Consider the following 21,385-nt stretch of genomic DNA (forward strand, 5'->3'; position numbering starts at 1 on the left):
TCCAAACTTCCTGTGGGATGTGCAAAACTAGCACTCAGCCTTGGGAGCCATCCAGGCATGGTTATCAGGAAGAGAAAAGCTATTTCTGCTGGCTTGCAGGAATTGATGGCACCATTTAATGTCTTGTCTTTATGTGCAAGTGCGTATAACCCAGTTTTTCCGCAGCTGCTGTGACGTAAATAAATTCAGTATTATCTCCATTTTACATTGTAGGATGTAATATAAATAGTACTGGAAACTTATGCTGGGCATAATTCAATATTTAAGACATTTACCCGTTTCAAGTAGCAGGCACCGATACAGCTGCCTAATACTTAAACAAAACATTTGACCTGCTGAAGAGAGAGAAAGGAGAAAAATATTATATACATATTCTGTAGACAGATCTCACTCAGTAGGACAGTATTTCTGGAAATAACGTCACTGAATCAATTATTTTTTATCGTTGCAAACTGAGACTTCCCTTCGAGGCCTCTTTTTGAATAGTACATCTATACTGTACTGATCAATAAATATTAGTATACGTGATACATGAAGAATCCCTGAAATATCTACAGTTAGGCACTTGCTTTACAGTACTGTCTACACTTGAATAGAACCTCTGTATGAAATCCTGAATTTTTGCACATCCTGTTGCCTAATCGGACAAAATCATTTGCTTCGTCTAAATTCACTAGAGTGAAAATGGATCTCTTGGTACCTATACTTTTGGTTCAGGCTTTTCTCCTTAAGGTAGTAGCACTTCAGCTGCAGAGTGCAGTGAAACCCCACCATTCCCAGAAAAATCTCATCCACCCTTAGAAATACCTAACACACAAAAGTAGATACAAACTGATAGTTTTCTTCACGATAAATACAGCTATGGGCAGCAAAATGCCTTCTGTTTTGTTTCAGTAATAAATCACTTCCCTGACTTGAGTTACTAATGAGATTTTTAATCATGTGGATTGAACGTATCCTCAAGTTAATAAAAAAGCATGGCTTCCTCTTTATCTTTAATAAAAGATTTGTACACTGCTCAAATGATCAGTATTACATTTTTAAAGAACCTGAGATTGATGCTTTTCAATTCTCCTTCCTATTTTTCTATGCTTTTGTAATTCAAAGGTAATATAGGGTGTAGTTAATAATTCATCCGGTAATTTTAAGGCTTTTATTCAGAAACCTTTTGCCTATTGACTTAAGGATGTGCCATAAAACTAGCCAGGTATTACTATTTTAGCAATTTGCAGACCTATACAGATGAAATCTCTGAATTTATGCGAGTCAGAATTCGTGTCTAAAAATCAGAGCACATCATTACAGCCTTGAAAGGGTACAGGGGGAGGAAATAGCTTTACAGGACTATTTCAACCAGTATATTTCATGTCTTCACACAGTTCTGATTTTTCGCCCTTGTTTGCAGGTTTATTCTTGATGGAGTTATTTTTGCAGTTGCCTAAGAGACAAAGGAGCTAGCTGCATTTTTTTAAAAAGGTAAACTTTGCTGCACGAGTCCTGCGCTCCCCACCTGCACGAGATCCAAACCAAACCCACCGCTCTGGGAAAGCTCAGGCGGACAAAAACCAGACTTTCCTATTCTCTTAACAAAACAGAATGGACTTGTTTGAGGTGAAAACGTCAAAACTGGTTACCAGTTAACACAACCCAAGTATTTGGCGCCTGTCAGTGTTTGATTCTTGAAAATGATTTTTTTTTTAATTTATTTTAACAAAATCTTGCTTTAACTTTTTATTTCCCTCAAGCAGGAATTTAAGCTGCTTCTTTCAGAGTTGCTCATCAGACTGTATTTTGCTATCTTCACCAAATACTCAATTAATAGCAGCCAAGCTTCAACATTTTGAAGTACAGCTTTTTTACCTACTTTAAAGACACAAAGCATTTTTCCCGGCGCGTGTCCTACTTTCACACATAGCTACTGCAAAGGCATCACCCATCTCACGCAAGCTTTCAGGTACTGCTACATAACAACGGTAGAGAGCAATGAAAATTGATAGTAGTTATTAATTCCACATCTAAGAAAGAAAATCGAGTTGCGCTGTGCACATAGCCATCATTTATTGCCATGACAAAGCTAATGGCACCACCTGTATTAGCCTTTCCCTGCGTATAAAACTAGGAGATCCTGCTGCCCGTTCCTCCAAGTTTGCCAAATGTTAGTGCTTTAGGTAAGGGATTTCGCCGTTATCCGGGGGACACAAGTTTTACCATCCCAAGGAAAATGGTGTCTTTATGAAGTAATAGTAACACTAAGTCGATTATATTTCATTTCAGGCCAGCTCTGAGCACATCCTTTGTGCCCCATCTAATGATCATCTCTGCTGGAGCAGCTCTGAACTCCTCTTCTTGGTTTGACTTCCAAGTCTCAAAAACCCCTGACTAAAGCTTACTGCCTCCATTCTCCACTCCAAGAACGCAAACTGCTGTCGGGTCCTTCAGTTCCCTCTGCAAGACAGGCAGCATATGTCACCTGCATTATTCAGAGCTTTACACAGCTTCTTTTCCATGGAGGTTTAAAAATGAATAGCAAAATGTGTATCAAAATCAAACCCTTTGCAACCATAATGATAATCACAAAATGAAGTAAACTCTAAAAGACTAGGGTATGGATTATCTCTAAAGTAATGGGATAGCAACACAGTAAATTTACTACTTTTTAGATGGCCAGATCTGAAGGTATACTTTACACAGTCCCAAACAGCTGAGGCCTTTTACAGATTATAGAATCACAGAATGGTTTGGGTTGGAAGGGACCTTAAAGCCATCCAGTGCCACCCCCTGCCCTGGGCAGAGACACCTCCCACCAGCCCAGGTTGCTCCAAGCCCCGTCCAACCTGGCCTCGAAACTCTCCAGGGATGGGGCAGCCACAGCTTCTCTGGGCAACCAGGGCCAGTTTCCAGATGAAAACTTTGACTCAGGAAATAGTCCAAGAGAAACAACGCTAAAAATATAGTTCTTATTATCTCGAGGAGCAGGAAAGCCAAAGCAAAGCACAATGAGAGGAGTCTCCTTTGTGCTCAGCTAAAATAATAAATACATGTACCTGGTAATGAGTGGTCTTCAAAATCCTGAGAGCATATCTAGGCTCACGCACTAGAGAGAGGATCAGAGAGTTCAGAGGAATATCATGGGGGCAAACAAAGTTTTCATGGGGGCAAACAAAGTTTTCTAGCTACAAGACATTACGCCTCTTGGTCACCCATACACATCTCTACTCTCCTTAAAGAAATATCCCAGGAGGACCCAGACTTTCACAAGCACCCCAAGAAGGTCCATCCCTACAGGGACCCTCACTGGAGCTTCTGCCTCCTGCATTTCCATGACAAAGAGAGATAAATAAAGTGCTAAGACATTATGCAAAACCATCCTAATGATAATTCAGTACAAAACAACTGCTAAGCGAGTAAGCCGTATACGCAGTGTAAGTATTAATGTTATGGTATTTGTTTATGTTCCCAGAGATGCAGACTCTGTGCAAGTGTTGAACGTTATTAGAAGCAGCCCAGCCAACTGAGCAAACCCCAAATCCTGCCCCATCTAACATGTTAAAAAAAGAGCCCAAAGCTTTGAATGACTCCTAGCACTCAGTTTAGTAATGCCTGCCAGGAAAAAGGGAATTTCAGAGATGGCATACCATCAATTTTCTTCATTTGTGTCAGAAGTTGAGCAGCTGTCTTCTTACCAGACTGAAGTGGAGCCAAAAACCTTGTCAGGCAGCCGAAGAAAAAGCACTTCAGAGGAACTAATCTCAAAGACCCAAAAGTATGTATCACATTTTTGAACAGGCGTGTGTTAATATTACTACTACATTATCAATTGGCAATGTTTTGCAGAAGCAGTGGAAAGAAGACTGCTTGGTTTGTTTACACTGCTCGCTAAGGAAAAGCAAGATGCCACACATACTTGAACTCTGGAGTTTGTTTATTTATTTACTTATGGCCAGCAAAAGGGTTTTAGCGTTATCTTCCCCTAAGCTGGTGAGGAAAGTGAAATAAGATCCACCTCCACAGAAGAAAGAAGATGCACCTGGACTTTCTGTGGCAAATAGATCTCGATTCCAGCAACCTCTATCATTCCCCAGGCACTGCAGACACACCAGCAAGCGATAAATAATCCCATCGAGAGCTGCCTTTCAATCAGCTCATTGCTCCAGCAGCCACGGATTGGGACAGACTGGGAAAAACCAACTCACAATTTGTTTCTTCTTCAGTGTTGCTCCAGTAACCGTGTGCTGGGCTGAAGGATCCTCCAGGACAACCCTAAGAGAAACTTTGTACTTACCAGCACCAAGGATGCGATGAAGAAAGCAATCAAATTACAAGAGTTATTGTAGAAGGAGCTTTCCCAGGTGGGATTTACTACCATAAAACAGAGTTTGGTCAAACTGAGAGCACTGTACTTATTGATCTTAATTCAGCCCAGAAGGTAAGCCAGAGAAGGTGGTGGCCTCCTCCCGACGGTGTGTCACCACCCAAACCGCTGGGATGCCACCCATCCACTCACCAAAATTCATACTGGTGCCTGACCTCTCACGAGACGTGTTTTGTGATTACACAACCCTAAAAAGCCACAAATGCCCCCTCTGCGTGTGACAACTCCACTTGTGAAGCAGATATCAGTTGGCACAGGATGGCTGTTAGGGGGAGACAGTGACACCATGGGATTTGCTGCTCTCTCTTGGTGGGATGGGTGCTTCTTCACACCACATTTTAGAGCGGGAAGAGCTGGAATTTGCAGCCACAGCAGGGCATTGTTTAATTATCTTTTGATTATGCCGGATGAACCCGTCATTTGCCAACTGTATCGATATAGGTGCCATACAGAAGGACAGAATTAAAGTGAATAAATAAATTAATAAATCTATGTTCAAGATCCTACTTGGGCTAGCCATCTTCTTTCAGCCAGCTTTTCCCCGAAATGTTTATTTACTACACAGCTAGGCTTTTGGCAGCCTTCCCACTGCGAAATGTGCTGCCCAGATATTACAAAGTGAACTCCAATCCAAAAAGACTTTTTTCCTTACATCTCCCCTTCTTCCTCAGAGACATCCCTTTACTTCAGAACTGTGCCTTTAAGGCACAATTTTGCCCAGAATTTCTAGAAAACTCAGTTTGAGAGAGATGCATTTATAGACCATTGCTAAAAATGAGATTTCCTATGTGTTCTTCAGCAAAATACATTAAACAGACATTTTTGCTTCCTCCTTTTACCAAAGAAATGCTTCCTTACTTTTCCGAGGTCTATAAATGCAAACAAATTAATGTGCATGAAAAATCACTGGTGCTGTATTTTTAACGTGTTTAAATTAAAAATAATAATAATAATAATAAATAAATCAACTGTATAATAGCTCAACAAGATTCTGGCATCCTGGTATTGCTTGCTGGGGAGTGAGGTTTCCTTCGAGCTAAACACAAAAAAGCAAAGAATAGAAAATAATGATAATGTGAGCGCACGGCATTCCCCTATTTCAGTATATATATTCAACTGCTTCTCACAATGGCGTTCCAGTCATGATTAAGAGCTCTGGAAAAATCAAGAAACATTAATGCAAACCAGTAAGAAAACTTTGTGCCTTAGATACTTTCGCTACGGTCCAGCAGAGATTCTCTGATTAGCATTTGCAGACCGTACTAAGCATATCTAACATAAAGGCAATACCTACTGCCCAGCTCTCAACAAACATTATCAAGCTGGAAATGCCTACTGACAAATTCACAAGCTGCAAATGTACAGTCATGAAATTCAATAGCCTCACAGCTGCACACTTGTAACTTGTGAATGCAGAAAAATGCCTGAATTGGCAGCAGGCTTTCTGGCAGATGATATCATTTTACAGATGACACTGTAGAGTCTGCCAGTTTGACGTTGAACTCTCCTCTTGCCTTTTTTTTTGTTGTTGTTGTTGTTGTCGTCGTCGTCGTCGTCGTTTCATAGCCCTTTCGCTGAGATCTACTAGGATCACAGTGGCTGTTCTCATCAGAGTCTGCTATTTATTTTTCTGACTCTGCAAAGTGCTCAGCTCCGTTCCCTCGGCTCTGCTTATGTAGAGCTGATGTTGAACAGTGTTTATTTGGGGAAAAAAAAAACACTTTACCTTTTTCTACAGTATTTCAGATGCACGAAGTGCACTATTCCGTAGACGTGTCCTAGTTTTTTTCCCCTATTCAGAACAGGGCTGGATTTCACTGGCGGTGACCGCCCTGCATAAATAGTTGAAATGATTGTGCCTTGATATTTGTAATCTGCATATTTTCAGAGCACTCAGAGAGAAGGAACCATTCCTCAGAACAGAAAAACGGCCTCTACGCCACCTGCGGTGATGTCCGCTCAGGCCACTAAGTGCCAAGCTGGCCCGATTCCATCCGAAGCTTGCTGACATAGGAGGCCCGTCAAAAAAATAGCTCAGGAATAAATTTTAGTCTATTTTCTATTATTTTTTTCCCCCCTCTGTGCCCTGTGCAATCATCGCTGAAATGTTTGACCGGGATCTGTGACCAGATCCAAGCGAGACGCGAAAGCAGGGCACCCCTGCAATGAAGTGGTTCTTTGTACCTTGAAGTCACGCTATACAGCGAAGAAATTCCTAAAAAGCCAGTAAACTGACATCCTGGGCTCTCTGGGGTTTTTTAATGCAGTTCAACTCTCAGGTTTTGTCTGCCTGTGCCGTGCTTCTCTGGATGCCCCGTCCTGCTGGAAGGGGTGATCTCTGCACCTCCACGGTTTGCACCCTTTGAAAGGTCACATCCCTACATAACTTAATGTCTCGAATTATCACAACGCGCGAAGCGAGCACGTCAGCAGGACTGCATCAAATGCGCCTGAAAAAGCCGAATTTTAAGACATCCCACCAAAGGTTCAATGCGCCTTGGTCCACCACTGAACACAGACGTTCTCCTTTCGGTAAACTTGTGCACTTAACAAAATAAAGTACAGGAACTGAAAAAAAAAAAAAAACCCCACCCAAACCAACACAAACATATAGGTGTGGGTAATCTCCAAACAAGGTGAGAGAAAAATCCGCTTTATTTATCCTGGTTACTTGACTGATGCGGCTCAAAAAGGTGTCTGAGGTTTCAGAGGAGGCTCTGCGCCGCCGTTATTAGGGCTAGCCAAACTCTTTGCATCTATTCTCCTAGATGCTTCTTCACGTAGTCTGAACCATAAAAATCCCACGAGCCGCAGTGGCCTCTTTTTTCAACAGAACTGAGAGCAGTTTCCCTGGTTTACACCAATGCTACTCTCCTCTGAACTCAGTAAAACAGCAGCAACCCTCCAGTAACCTACACGCAAACGATCGGGACTTTATCTACGGCTATTATTTTGCTTTACATACTCATGCTCAAGAAGTACTGTGCAAAAATCTCCAGCCTGTAGTGATGTATATACCTGATGTATTTATTATGCCAGAAAAATGTAATATATTACTGGCATGTTAGCAAAGGTTGATTGTGATATTAACTGGTCTCCCCGTTGTCCTGGTTTGAGGTAAAACAGAACCAATTTTCTTTTCAAATTTTCTTTTCATTAATTTCTTAACTTCAGTTAAGAAAGGTCTCGTACATTTAAAGCTGCCTTTAGTCATTAGATCTTGGGCCCCCCTTCTTAAAGCATTTGGCACCCAATAGCTTCCACTAGTCCGCTTAGGAAAAAAAAAAAGTAGAATTTTTCCTTAAAAAACAGACTCCTTATATGAAGAATTAAATATTATTTACTGTGTTCTTTGAAGAACAGACACCATCCCCTTGAAAAAAAGTTCAAATTCTGGGAGCTTCTATAATACCTTTAACAGTTGGAATCATCCACAAAGTATTTTCACCAGAAGCCTTCAGGTTATTGCTGACGGTAAGAAATGGAGAGGAAGGAAAAATTATCTGGACTCCCAAAATAACACGCTCTCTTTTGATGTCTCTTATTTTTTGAGGGAGAAAGCAAATTGCTCTGCAATACATTAGCACGAACCACAGCACCAAATTCGCACTGGGAGCAACGATTAGGGGTGATTTCCTGCCCGCCGCTTGCTTAGCTGCAAGAGAGAACAGGGAGTGCAGGGAGAGGTGGATGGGGAAAAGCCAAGGAAATGTTTCCCTCTTTGCCCTGCTCTCTGCACCAAAAGGAAGAACAGGCCAGAACCTACAGAAATATTGACAAAGCTAATAGTTAACCTAAACCAGTCTCATTTTTTTCCTATTATTCTGAATGGGCAAGAATCACCCTTCACAGCATCTTCCTCACCCTTCTTTTGGATTTTGATGTTCTTGACTAGGATGGAAAAATTTTCCTTGAAAGTGGGTTGAAAATATACATGATAAGCATTTGCTTAACCAGAGCTTACGGCCCAAACCAGAGAACAGTTCATTCCTACCCTATTTCTTAAGACGGCAAATACACAGAAGCATTACTTCTCCCCCTCCCTTTTTATCTTTTTTGAGAATTGTTGCACAATCTGCTGTGTCACAGGATTTCAGCACAGAGAGTATTCACCAACTTTTAAGGCTTGGGTTTTTTTATTCACCCTAAAAGCTTCAGCTTTCCCTGCAAACTTTGTACGTCATCCTCATCAAATCATACACAGAAATGGGCATGAAGTGCTTTGTTTACTCGTAACTTGGCAGAGCCACAAGAAAGAACAGAATGTAAAGAATGAACTCCCTTTGCAAAAGTCATTCATATCGAAACAAAAGCCTTTACCTTCCTGAAACAGCTTTTCTAAGCAGGCCTCATCTATTTCTGAATTGCCCGGCATTACAGTGTCCTCTCAGAAAACCGAGAAACATTTGAAAGCCAATCTAAAACCAGAAGGAATGAGAAAGTTCTCCTGGATCTGCTTTTTCATTAAAAAAGCATTAAGAAAATATGGGCTTTTCAACACTGCAATCTGAACGAGCAACCGCTTTTCATGTAACATGTAGAAACCTGCTGAATTCAGACTTCTTCCAACTTCCCCTCGGCTGCAGCAGCTGGATAGATTTGTTTCCACCTGCTTTTATCATTTGTCATTACTGAGGTATGCTTCAGAAAGCCAATTTAGCTCTAAACTGTCAGTTTTGCTGAAGCCAAAACAATTCATTTTTATGATTTGATCACATCCTACCAAGTGTTTCATGGTCCTTTAATTCCCAGCTCCCCACACCTCTGCCCCCAAAGTGAATATAGGTGTCGTTTGGGGTTTTTTAAACCAAAATGCCCTTTACAAAAGCCCCTGAAGTGGTTGATCCTACGCCCGTGCCCCACCGTTTGCTCCAGGAGGTGCAACCTTCTGTGGTCACCAGAGAAGAGACCATCCAAATGTGGCCAAGGATAGCAAAAGGCTTCTGAAACACATTAAGGTCTTATTAAAAATGTTAAAAACCTCTCCTCTAAAACCCTACCGAAGGCTGGCTGCGTCCATCTCCTGTGCCGGTGTTGGAAGTAAGGCTGCCGATACACCTTCTCCCATTCCCCCAGAATTTCAGGGCGTTAGGAGGGAGTGGGTGTGGGAAGGGATCTCAAGTACAAGAAAAGATGATTATCAAGTCTAAAAAGAGCACGTCATAAAATGAAGAAGTATAAGACTATTTTTAAAGCAATTATTTTGTTTTCGAGATTAAAACGTGCTGCAGTATCCCCCTCCGCTTGGCATTCCAGAGGAGGTGTTGCATTTAGCTAGCAAAATTAATTCACTCGAATAAAAGAAAACTGAAACACTGGAAGCAAAACAGAAAAGCATGAGATGAGAATTTTCTTTCCTATATTTCGGATGGGGAAGAAAATATGTGTTCCAAAACTTGATTAACTCCAAGGCCCGGTTCTGCAATAGCAACCACAATGATTCACTGCGACGGCTCATGGGCATACACTGCCTCCGGTACCACTGCAGGGGCAGGACATAAATGTGTGAGTTCGGAGGAATCTCTTAACCAGACTATCTGCATAATTTATCTGTAGATATTTTGAAGGTTTACAAAACTCTCCAAGAAGTTAGAAAGATTTAGGAACTTTTGAAAAATGTGACCTGTTACGTAAACCTGTATTTTAAGAAGTGAACTAGAGACAGGAGGAAGGATCACAGGGGTTGGACACCTAACCAGCTGTCCCAATTCGGCTGAGCTGTTTTAGCTGTCAGTGTGTGAATTCTTAATGTGTGATGATTATAGAGTACGGAGAGATAGTTCAGCTCTCTCATTTGAATTACTTTGCCTTTGCCTCAGAGCAACAGCACATACATGGGCTGCTACCCCAAAGCTAACGCCGATGACTTCTACTCCTGAGACCCACACCTCTAAGCCACTTGGAAAGCTTAGACCTCAGAATATCTATTTATTAAGATCTAAAGTGATAAAATTATGCTTATCCTAGGCTCAAATTTTCCTGACACCTTCACTAATTACACAATATAATGAAATCCCAGCAGCAGTGAAATAATTGTTCCAGCAGGAACTCAGCCAGCGAAACACCTATGGAAGCTTCTTTCTACTCATTCATCACTATGGGAAGCAATCTCACAGTCCTCTCCAAAAATCCCTTCAAACAGATGTCTTGCAGCATATCAAGACGTTATCAAATTCAGACTTGGAGTGTGCATGTTCCAAAATCCAAAAGCCCTCCGAGGGAGGTGCTTTGCCTGACACACCTTATCATCCATAGAAAAGAGAGAGGGATCCAGGGTGGGCACCTTCAGTGAGACAGGAAGGCATGGGGAAAAGCAGCTATTTGGCCTGTCCAAGGCCAGGTATGACCAAAAACCACCTTAAACCTAGGTAATACCATAACAACTATCTAGAGATGAAACATCAGGGAAGATACAGCTCAGACAGAGCTGCAGGGTGATTTCTGTATGATCTCCAAGCTGAGATCATGGATGCTCCATGTCGCTACTCTCATTTGGTAGCCTGACCTGGTCACTCAAAGTGCCCATACTGAGAGCATCCAGGGCACATGACCCAGTCCTGGAGCTGGATGTGCATAACGAATGATCACAGCAGCCACTGATCGGGCACCCACGTCCCCAGCAGCTCTGGCTGAGCACGCAGCAGTTGGCACGGGGGCCACCAGCAGCCGTCTCCTTCCAAGGACACATGCACCATGCTCCTAGAGAATGGGCGCCCATATCTATTACCAGGCAATACTAAGATAGGTTCTCAGCTTTCCCAAGAAAATATTTTCAACTGGGATGGATTTCTACTGTTTTAAAACTAACATTAGCAAATGTGACTGCGCGGTGCACAGATCTGTCAAATTTGTTCTCAGCTGCAATCCTGAAACATATCATTATCGTGTGCTGTGTGAGCAAAGCTGGGCTTGGCTTTCATGTGACTGAGCTCTAAATTAGTTTATGGATAATGTTCCTTTACTATGTGTTCCATCTTTCACTCCATCTTATCTTAATGAGTACTTAACCTCTTTAAAATAGGTTACTGCCAGAGAGACTAAATACAGAGTATTAAAGTCCCTGAGAAAACCACAGGAACGAATGTCCCCACTCAGGTAGCTCTGCCCTCCTTGAACACAGCTCCTGTAGGGTGAAGTCTGCAGAGTTTTCAACTGCAGTGGGAAAAAATAATTTCATTTTAAAACCCATTTTTGATGGTGAGGTAGCACTACTTTTTTACAAATACATGTGGAAAAGTATAGTCTGAAAAGTAGACCTTTCTTCTGGAAAACTCCATGGTTCCTGCACTTGCAACCTCAGCATTTTGGGTCTGGATACCTTCTATAAAATCACAGAATCACAGAATGTTTGAGTCAGAAGGGACCTTCAAAGATCATCTACTCCAGTCCCCCGCCCTGGGCAGGGACACCTCCCACCAGCCCAGGTTGCTCCAAGCCCCGTCCAACCTGGCCTTGAACCCCTCCAGGGATGGGGCAGCCACAGCTTCTCTGGGCAACCTGGGCCAGGGGCTCACCGCCCTCACAGCAAACAATTTCTGCCTCACATCTCATCTCAATCTTCCCGCTTTCAGTTGAAAACCGTTCCCCCTCATCCTATTGCTCCACTCCCTGCTCCAGAGTCCCTCCCCAGCTTTCCTGTCACTACAGACCTTGGTAAAACGTCTTTCTTGTAAGCCCCCTTTATGTCTTGAAAGACCACAATAATATCTCCCCAGAACCTTCTTGTGCATGTGCATGCTTAGAACCTTTTAAAAAAGAAAATTCTACTTTATAAAAAGTAGTGGCATGGGATCATTGACTGAATCCTAGCTATAACCTGGAACAACCCCTCTCACCAGTTACTTCTGCTGGAAGGACATAAATCTCAAGAAACACCATCCTGTTTGGCCCAAAAGTCCCCCAGGTACCTTGCAGGCTGCCCCCGCGCGCAGGCAGAGATGCCGCGGGCGTTCCCGCAGCAGGCAGGGAGCGGGTGATCCCCGCTGGGGTCCAGCGCAGCCCACACCGCAATTAACACATTGCAACAGGAGCAGCCGCTCTGCAGACTGCTATGGAAGCAGCCTCCATATTAAAATGCAGCCAGAGCTGCAGCATGCGTTATATAAAATAATTATATCATTTAATCCCCTCATATCCCTGGATAAAACTCCTATTTGAGAAGCCGAGGAGCAGGCGACGGACCAGCCGGTTCATTGGATTCGTGCCACTCCAGCACCAACTTGTAAAACTTTTGAGAAGAAAGACAGCAAAGAAGGTGTGCAACTCTAGACTTCCTTCGTGAGGATGCCAAACCAGGTGCAACTCCCACTCTGGGTGCATTTAATGTGAGTGTGTCGCTGTATTAGAAAAATAAAATAAATCTCCTTTTAAAATCCCTACTTACTTCTGCTTCTCAGCTGGCCTCTAATTCATGTCGGGAATTGCAAGAAGAAGTGGGGGATGGACAAACTATCCCCCACACCCTGTCTCCTCAGGAAATGCACTGTCGTGTGGAATTAATTACTTACTTTTTTTTTTTTTTTTCAAAATGCATATAATTTCAAGTTCATGGTCCAACATCTCTGATTCATAGTAATAAAGGTTGCACAACAGCAGAACCGTGTAGAACAAAGGTTAATTTGAGGCTACAATGCCCTTCCTAATGAAACACAACTGGAAACACGTGCTGGGTTCAGAGACAGCAGATACCTGCGGCACTATTGATCTGGAATTTCTGATTCAAGATCTAGAAATCCGGAGCGTTTCGACAGGAGTAAGAGGAGGCAGAGAGAGAAAGCAAAGAGCGAGTCAAACCCTGCAGTTTCTGGCCTGTGATTCTCTTGAGATTTTCCAGGCTAATCCTTCTGTGTCACATAGCAGCTTTCTGACACCTACACCTTCTTCACTTAAACGGCGGAGTTTTTAGGTGAAAAAAATTTCCAAAAAACCCAAAGATCGGAACACAGGTCTCTGCGCCAGCCTCAGACACTCAGCAACCGGAGCTAGCTCTTTCCCTTACTCCAGAACTAGAAGACAGTTTTAAAATAACACTCTTTAACTGCCAGGGTTTGGGCTTTTTTAATATATTTTGGGATTCTCTTTCAAAGTGGCGAGGCCGGGAAGTGTCCTCTTTCGCTTCAGCTCAGACGGAGAGCCTGACGCACTCGCGGGGCTGCGGCTTTGGGAAGAATACCATATATGACGAGACTCCGAACAACACTCTGAGATCTGGCAGCCACAAGATCATGCTCGAAAACATAAATGAAGCAAGAAAAAAAGCCACAGAGGAGCAGAGGAAAGGACGGAAAAGTGACAGGAGAGTAAAGAAATGGCATTTTCCAGCCATGAAAAATTACTACCGAGGTCAAAACTAAAGCTGTTCCAGGAGTTTCTGATTAAATTCTGCTTTGTTCAAAAACGCTGACGTGCTGTAATCAAAATGATTTGGGGAACATATCAATCTGATAGGACTTGTTCCCGTCGGGTCATTTGCTTACTCGTTTTACTAGAAACCTTGGCTCCTAGACAGCCGCTCAGATGGGCTATTGGGAACGCCAGATTCCCAGGCTCCCCAGAATCTCAGTATTAAAAGAAATTAATTATTGATACAAGCCTACGTTATGCATGTTTGCCTTATCAAATTATCTGTAGCTGTGCCTGTAGCATGGGTGTAGCACATCTGATATGCTTTAATGATGCAAAAATCTCATTGCAGTGGCAGGGAAGCCAAGCTCTGTGCTCCCTCTCACTCAAAATGTGAAAATAAGGAGAGAAATAAGAAGTGCAATGCTTCCCTCCAAACATTTTTAAACAGTTAAAGCTTCCCCGTTCCTATTAGGCGACTCATTCGAGCCAAGAACTCTGTCTGCTGCTATGAATGCTTACTTTGTAGTATAACGCATTTACACGGTGAAATCGTAATATCCTGGGCATTTGGAGCTGTATTATGCTATAAAAACGAAGGCCAGCTCCCTCCAGCTATTCCATTTTGGGGCTGGCATTCCATCTATGGAGTTCTGCAGCTTTCCTGGGCCGGGCGGGATGCGCGGCGGGACGAGCGGCGGCCGCAGCGCAGGGGATGCGCGTTCTGCATTCTGCACCAAAGCCATTAGGTGGTGCTTGAAACAGAAGATTGCAAGAAAGAAAAGCAAGATTTTGTCTGCAGCCGGCTTAATAAATATTTTATTCTAGCAATTTAAAAAAAAAAATAAATTTTTAAAAATAAAAAAAAGGCAGCTTGTTCTAGGATTCAGTTTAAAAATCTACCCGATTTCCAGGCCTTGGCAGAGCTGAGTAATTAAATAAATAAATAGTCAACTCTTCCTCCTGCCTCAAGCATCTCCGCTGACACACACACACTCCTTTAAATAAGGCTCTGGTACTTCAGTGCTCAGCCAAACTTCTGCTCATCATGCCCTAGATCTCTATCTCTCTGCTAGGTTGATAACTGGATTTCCAGTAAGTTTTGAGTCAGAGATTGAAATACTATTTAATGTACCAGCTCCAACAGGGGTTTCCAGGAAAAACTGTCCGAGGGCAGAGCGGCACGAATACTATTTTACATAAGGAAGATCTCACTGGCAGTTAGGAAGAAGTCCTGCTTCGGCATGGAAAAGCAATAGCTTACTCCCTTTTCCCTTCTTCAGCAAACACCTACGGGCAGTCCGATTCACAAAATGCTCTCCTCAGATATATTTCTAAATTTTCATGGCTTCCCTTTATCATTACATTCATGGAAACTGCCTTGTGATAAGCACTAAGAGGCCATCAATTCAATAATTGCCTCCCACCAGAGACAGCACACAACCCTCCTTCTCTAACCTTGGGCTCCCGTTTTGTTACTCTGTTTTTCCTCCCTTAACCAACCCTTCAGTCATTGGCGTTCCCCTCTCTTGCGATGACTTGTAAATATCTCATGCCACTTTACCCTCCGTCTTCCCAAATTCAGCAAAAAATCCTCCAACGCTTTTGTTGTGAACGTTGGAAGAGCCCCAAAGAGCTGTGCTAGAAATGACCACAGGTTTGGTCCAGCCTCATGCCGTGTCCCTCATGGCAAGGGATAAGGATGCTCAGGGAGCACATGGAGCACAGGGACCCTCTCCTCGAGTGTCCCTCCAGCCGTGCCAGCAGCCAGCCTGGGGACTGCCTGAGCGATCCGCTATACCCCCATCATCACATTTATGAGCCACAAATAAACTCAAACTTTGTCTCACCCTTTAGACAACTCCTGACTTCCACCGTCCCCCTGTCGCGCTGAGATCCACGGTTCAATTATACCCTGTGAGAATAAGCACTCCTTTTATTTCATTTTAACCAACTACCTTATAATTCCGTTCTTGCGTTACTGAATTATCATGAAATAGTGAATAATCATTCTGGTTTTGGTTTTATAAAACCAAAACCCTTTGGTTTTATAGCAACTATATTTTAACCACCCTCACAGCAAAAGACAAAATGGCTGAAGGTTAAAAGTAATAATAACAATAATAATAATAATAATCCTCCAGTAACTGTTTATGAAGTTATTTAGAAACTGACAATTTGCTTACATACTGCACGGAATGATAAAAAAATAAATACAGAGAAATCCGAAGTTAAGTACTGCGCTGAAGAAAGGAAGAACTTGTCTTGTCCCGTTTGTATGAGGACTGGGAGTTCATAAATCCCGGGAAGTGGAGTAAGCAGCTTTCTCACCTCTTCAGAACCACCTTCAATACCAGGAGGTGGGAGGTGGTTGGACAAAAGATATAACGGGAGGCAGCTGATCCGTTTTAAAGCCTCTCTCTCTTTTAGGCTCGAGATTTCACATAAACATTTCTTTAAATGCATACATCTATGTACCAAAACTAACATTTGAGAAGCTTCCAAAACTTGGCTTTTAATTAAACCCATGAAAGTATAACGCTCACAGCGAATAAGTATCAAAAATAGAGACAAAACTGAGAAAATATGCAGGCATTTTTCTTGGGTTTTGTCAGGCACTGCAAAGACAATTAAGTTTCTTTTCTTCACTATACATATAATACTCAGAAGTGAAAGCTTAATTAACTTGTCAGAAACTATGGCATCTCTTTTCTTGAGCTGCTGAACCCACCTTCCCAAAAGACTTGAAGGGAAAATAAAAAAACTAAACGCTCTAGCTGAAATACCTGCTCATGCATGACATTCCTGTCCTGTAACACCGTTTGTCTGTCATTACCAGAGGCTTTTTTATCCATCTGGGTGAGCACACGCTTTTTCCCATTTGTCTGGGAACGTCTCGGCACAGAACTGCAGTTGCTCCGAGATGACGGACGTCGTGCCGAAGGAGTAAGACACGGCGGCACTAATTACATCCTACGTTTATCAGGCAAAACCTCCAAGTTCCAGTAAAATATCTTTGATCACGCAGCTTTTCGTGCCCATCGAAGGCCCTGAGCTGCCCTGTGAGGGGCCGTTGTGAAAGCAAAACTTTTTTTTTTTTTTACCCCTAAATACAATTTCCCCGCTTCGCTGGGGGGACGGAGCGGGTTCCGGATGCATGGAGAAGCAGAGCCCAGAAAGCGAGGAGAACTATTTGTGCGGCGGGGCCTGGGACTGCGCTCTGCTCTGCTGGCCGGCCTCTGGCTTTTTGGAGATATTTCGCATTTCTTCTCGCTGAGTCCAGGGGCAGCTGTGGCCAATAAGTCCCTGTCAGCAAGCGCTGCCTGGAATCCTGCTCCCAGCAGCTGGAAGAGCCGCCGCAGCCCCACGGCGACTCCTGACCCTGCTTCCAAGAACCGGGAGGGTTTTAAATGAGTGTTTTGGGGAGAAGCGTGGGCTCAGCCTTTCCCCTGCCAGACCGATCCCCTGCAACAACGGAGAGAAGGCCCTGAGTTTAGCAAAGGTTAACAAACCTAACATTAACACTTAAATTTGGCCCACGTAATAAGTGGCTTTCACATTTTTCATGTCTTTTGTTTTTTTTTAATACAGTCTTTCATCCTGATCTCACTTAAGTCTGAAAAATATTGTACTTTATCCTCCTGTAATCTCCTCTCCAAGATATGCATGTTCAAACAAAGTGCAAAGGTCCAGGTGCTTTACTGCATTAGTAATGACCCGACATCTCTCCTTTAATAATGCAACGCAGAACAGAGCACAGCAGTTTTTTGCTTTCTCATTTTAAAAATGTATTAAAACTTTTCTCTGCGGGGCCAGGTGACAGTGCGAGGGAGTAGAAATTGGTGTTTTTTTCATGACAGAAAATATTGCTGAGGCATCCAAGGGATAATTTTTCACCTCCCATAGAAATCGCTATCTTTTCTTCCCTACTAACTTTGCTACTGTCTTTCCAGCACTACATCAGATTTTAGTGAGCTCCGGGATTTGGTGGATGCAACTCTCTGCTCAACAGTCCCGAAGCCCGTGCGAGTAATTCCGAGCCCATGCAATCCTACCTAACGCATGATATTGAGAACCCCTCTTCAATTCTGATGGATATTAAAAACAAACACCCACAATTCTCAACCACTCAATGCGAATTCATGCTGCAGGTCTTTCTTTTTTCTTACAAATAAAAGTAAATTAAGGTTTCACGTTTTCCCCGTGACAGAGCGCTCCAGAGACTTGCACAGACCCAACCTGCGAGTTTTCGGAGCAATCGTCATTAAGGTATTTCCCTTGATACAAAAGGAAGCTTTTCTGTAATGTATCATTATATTACCAGGCCTCTTTGGGCACTCCTGGTGACAAAAGATACGGTATCCTATCAGAGAACACACGTTATAAGCCCCTGTTATTTCATATCTACAATGGATGGTAGTTCTTTGGTTAGACGTACAGCAGCTCACAGCTCTGGCTTTGGAGATACCTGGTTCAGGTCTCCACACACCAGCCAGGACAGGAGCAGCTGATGAACACTGGCGACATGACTGAATTTATCAGCTTAAACCAAAACCTGTCAATGGGATGAACTTATCGCTGGAGACTCAGCAGCAATAAAAGATACGGGCCAGACCCCAGCAACAGGAGCTGCCACGAGGAGCAACTCTGGAAGGCGGAAGGTCCTCCAGGAAAAAGGCACCTCCTTCATCTCCCATGCACGGGCTTCAGATGGAAAAGCTGCCGCCGTGCCTTTCCTACGCACACAGCAAGCCACACCGTTCTACACTGTCATTTTATCTGTTATCTGCAAAATCCAAACAGAAAAACGAGCCGGCTTCCCGGATGAGCATAAACACTAAGCCCTGGATGTTGGCGGGGAATTTTCCCCCCGCTCATAGCTAGCATTGGGCAATAATCCTTCTCCCCATAACAGATTTAGATTAGTAATGCTGGCAGTATTAAAAGGGGCCTTTTGAGCTGGGAAACATGTGCTGGTAGTCTGGGAAGGGTGTTTACAACATGTGTTTTGCAGGTATTAATGCTCATGAGGCAGGGTGGTTCGTAAAGGCATAATGTGTCCTGCCGTTTCCCCGGGGCCACCGCTCTCCTCCCCACCTCGCCGTCCCTTCCCGCTCTCCAGAGGCACAACTGAATTCTTAATTGTTCTGCTACAGGTATGGGCAAAGCCATAAAATACACCAGTTGGGACACAATTAGCGCTCTAAAAGACGGGAAAACCACATCTGGCAAACAAGTGTGGGAGCCCAGGGAGCCCTTTATTCAAAACCGAACTCTCCGAGGGGGAGAAATATGTTCGTAAGCATGTCTGAGCTTCCCAGTCGTGTTTTTGGGCTCTCACCCTCCCTTTCCAGGCTGCTCTCTTTCGCTGATAAAATAAACGAATCCCTCCCTCCCAAGATGCTGCATAAATCCTGGTCACATTAGGGCTGGCTCTCATCCCACGCAGAGAAATGCCAATACCAGCGAGGTCGCTGTGGTCACCGCTGAGGCTTTTCCAAACAAGCCTGAAGGTGTTTTGTTCATCAAAGCCGAAACCTCCAGCGAGGCCCTGCTGCAGCCCTGGAAAACACATGTTTCCTAATATTTAGCGCACCCGAAACATTGAAACTTAACCAAAGTAAACTTGGAAGTGAAAAGGGAAAATGTTCAAGGTCTGATGCTGAAATGAACTGTCCTGGAGTTACTGCTTCCTATTTTATGAAGATGTAGATTATTCCGTCTGTTGACACTGCAGTAATGCCATTGGTAGGCGTATATATATATATCTCATAAAACTTTCCTGTTTCTATCTAGACCTTCCAGCGTTTGCTCTAACCTCAAAGGATATATTTGGCCTAGAAAAAAAACTGTACATTGAGAAAAGACAGTAGAATCAAATGGCTGAATATCAGCGCAGACCGACAGCCTCGTAGGACAAAGATCTCCTATTCACCTCGCTCTGCTTCGGGCACCACAAATTCAGTCCCCAAACATTATAATTTAGGGTTACTGTGCTTGTGATCTGCCACCTTACTGACAATAAAAATATACACGCACCTTAAATAGCAGCTTATTTGGGTCCATAGTTACGAGTCTAGAAAAAGGTCTGTTGATGGTCGTAATCGATACCTTTGTGCCCAGGTTCTGAAGGGAATGAGTTTTTGCTGATTTTCGTGATTCAGAGGAGGAACAGGAAGCTATGTATAAGAATGATGCAAAACAGCGGGGCAGACAATTTCACCGACTAAAATTTCAAGTTTCTGGGCTGTTACTTTTTAACCTCATATTTGATGGTATGTACCCACCACCCATAAGCAGAGTCAGGACCCGGCCCCCCACCTGTAACTCAAGTGCCCCTCTCACATCAAGAACTAAACTCAGAAAATATAATGCCAACAGGGTGGATCTCACTTAGGGTTATTCACGTGCACTACCCCAAGCAGACGGAGTGCCCACGTGCGCCTGTATAAAGGACAAAATCTCCCTCCCAGCATCTCACTGAGGAAACAGCAACTTTGTGTTACTATCACACACGAAACTTGCCTATCAGAATATTAAAACCATTTAGCCTGTAGGACCCACACTACACCAGAAAAAAAACCCAAACCTTTAAAACTCAGAAGTATTTAGAAGACTGTGTTTTTCATAAACAAATAAATCATAATCTCAAACAAAATTATCCACTGTAACTAATCTGAACCACGGTTATTAACTGATGCAAACAGCCCGCTGGTCTCAGGGATGCAGTTAAGGATCACACAAAAAAACTCTCACGTGATTTTCAGTTTTCGCTGCTGGTACTGACATCAGCAGAAAAGCCCAAGAAGGGCCAAAAGTCTTGAAATGTCTTGTGTCTTTTTTCTATCATTCTTTAACAGATATGTCATTGAGAGTCTCCCCTATGGTCCAAGCAGTTACACTTTGGTTTTCTGCGGTTAATAGGAACAGCAGAAATCTTGCAAAATATGCTAGCAAGTATCTAAAAATCTCGGTGACTCATAATGAACATAAAAGTTTGACCAGTTCCCTTCACTTACTGATTCATTAAAAGTAACAGTAAAGAACAGACTTGAATAGTTTCGGGCAGCAAAAATACTTTAGGTATGACTTTGATTAAGTTGTTAGAAGTGACGACTGCACCGAAGTACTGTGAAATACTGGTGATAAGATGTTTGACATTGCCTCCCACAGAACTTGTTACAAAACACGTACCAGCCAGATACACGCCGAGTTAGTGCCAGTGGAGATTTACGATAAACAATTAATCCCCAGAGTTAAGGGTGTAGAAGGACCCTCTCCATCGTTCCTTTCACTGGTAACAAGCCAGCCTTTAGTGTTCAGCAGTTCCATGCTCCTTAATGCCATTATATACCCTTATAACTCTTAGATCCATTTTTATATATATATACACACACACGTACATATAGTTTGTCTCTTACATTCAGGCTTGCACAGTAGCTGTATAATGTTACTCAACAGCATCAAGGTCCCCCAGCCACAATATCTACATCTGGCTTCTCGGTTATTTTTCTGTCTTAAAAATAAAGATATTTAAATGGAATGGTGCCAGAGAATAAACTCCACCTCTTTTGCAGAGAATCTATCTGTTTTGCTTCAGTGGCTATTGTTAATAAAGCGCTCTGGATTTCCAGGGATTTATTTTCTTTTAGCGGGACAAGGTTTGATTCC

Source organism: Larus michahellis, chromosome 7 (assembly GCF_964199755.1).
Source record: "Larus michahellis chromosome 7, bLarMic1.1, whole genome shotgun sequence".
Classification (NCBI taxonomy): Eukaryota; Metazoa; Chordata; class Aves; order Charadriiformes; family Laridae; genus Larus; species Larus michahellis.